Here is a 1999-nt window from a genome sequence, read left to right as displayed (position 1 = left end):
AGCTTCACCTTTTTGTCATATTATTTTTGAAGGTTCTGTTCTAGTTTACATTACCCTACATACTGTCTTGTTTTCGTTTTCACTCTTTTAACTAAATTTCAATCAGTGTAGTCATATTTTGTAATACATTTTTTTAAAACTAACTTGAGAATAATTGTCTCTTGTCGGTATAAATTAAGTTTGGTTATCTTATGGTATGTTTCTACTCACTGACTGTTACCATAGGAAACTTAAGTGCTTTCAGAAGTTTTACATTGCATTTTTATTATGCATTAATCATGATTTAAATATCTTTTTTAGTCTTTAACTGCTAAATATGTACCATATGTGCCTCTTTTCAGTTTTTAAGCAATCTGAAGCAATTAGGAGCTTCTGGCATTGCTTTGGAAATAACTAAATATTTCATTCTGTGAGACATTTAAGATTAATGATTTTTGAATTGAGTGGTCTTGAGAGATAAATCGGAATTCACTTTCTTCCACTATTTGTGACGAAAATGTACTTATCCATGTTAAACACAATGCTAATTGTTTTCACAATAAAAGATCTACCAGATGAATCAGAGATCGCATGTACTGTACCAATTTGGACAGCTTGCAGCATGTAGTTCCATCATTAAAGGTTTCATAGAAGCTTGATAAGAAGCAGGAGTTTTCTGGTTCACCTGCTATTGTCATCTGATTTGTATTCTGTGTTTGAATTCAACTCAGAGATAGCTGTTTAAAGGGTTAAGACTGAGTGCAGTATTATTTATTTTTAAATTATCTTTACTTAATAGAGTGAGTGCTTGAAATGTTGACATGCAAATCAAATCTATCTTATTACCACATCTTGTGTGTGTCCTGTATCTTGCTCATATATTTGTGCTGTGTTCTAAGTTTGGGAGAGTTCTAATGGTGGGCTTATCTCTCTACTTTTCAACATGAGAAGTTAAGAGGTTTGGTTAAAAGTTCTCAGGTTTACTCAATACCAAAGTTTAGTAAGTAAAACTTCCCAAGGTACTGAATGATCTAACTTGTCTGTGATCTCATGAATGATGAGCTGTTGTTAAAATTGGTTCACAGTTCCCCCCTCCCACCCCCCTGTCCCCTTCTTTTAAATATCTATGTAAACATATAAACGAAAACTCAAGTGTGTGTTAAAACTTAATACTGAAGCTACAGATTTCTTGGTACCCTAACACTTCAATTTGTTGAGTAGCATATGCTGAAGAGTGACAAAAGACATGTATGGAGGGTTATAAATTCATTAGCCATTTAATGTGGAACCTAAACTGTTGTTTGCCTGTAAAAGTGTATACCCCATATATTAGATTGTTTCCGAATTAAATAGTTTCTGCGCATTAATCCATTTGTCCTCTTATCTCACAGTTTCATTCCCCCACCTCCTCAATCCCTATCACGCCTTTGCTGCTCGTTACGGGCTTAACAGAGTAATACTATTCCTTCGATCGCCTTTGAGAACAGTTACGAGTCCCTCTCACTTATAGTGACAAGTGCCTTAGCAGTTGATGGCCAGGGTGGAGGTACTTCCCCCACTGATCACTGGCGTCCCTCTCAGTGGGCTAGCACCCTGTCAATGAGAAGAACGCCGTCGGTCGGTCTTCGGCATAGACTCAGCTAGCCGATCGACAACCCCTTGCTCCCCCCCCCACAAACCCCCAGCACCATAAGCTGACCGACGCGCTGTCCATCGAGTGACCCGCCGGGGCTGAACTTTGAACTTGTTTGCCCAGCGTGGCTGGGGAAGGAGTGACGGGGGAAGGGGGGGAAGCCGCTGAGCATGAGCAGTCGTCTGTGTGACGTGCTGCGGAGGGCGGAGGGGTGCACCGGGACTGATCCTGATCGGCTAGGTGTGTAAGAACTCGCAGAAAATGCAGAACAGGGTAAAGAGGGTGGTGGATAGAGCTGTGCGGCGGGCGGGTAGTGCAATGTCCTTATTTTGCGGCCCACAATGCCGGCGGCCAGAGCAGGCGCGGTCTCTACTGAGACGCCCGAAA

Source organism: Frankliniella occidentalis, unplaced genomic scaffold (genome assembly GCF_000697945.3).
Source record: "Frankliniella occidentalis isolate FOCC.00 unplaced genomic scaffold, Focc_3.1 Scaffold21, whole genome shotgun sequence".
NCBI lineage: Eukaryota > Metazoa > Arthropoda > Insecta > Thysanoptera > Thripidae > Frankliniella > Frankliniella occidentalis.
The sequence above is the reverse complement of the archived record's forward strand: the minus strand, read 5'-3'. Positions refer to the sequence as shown.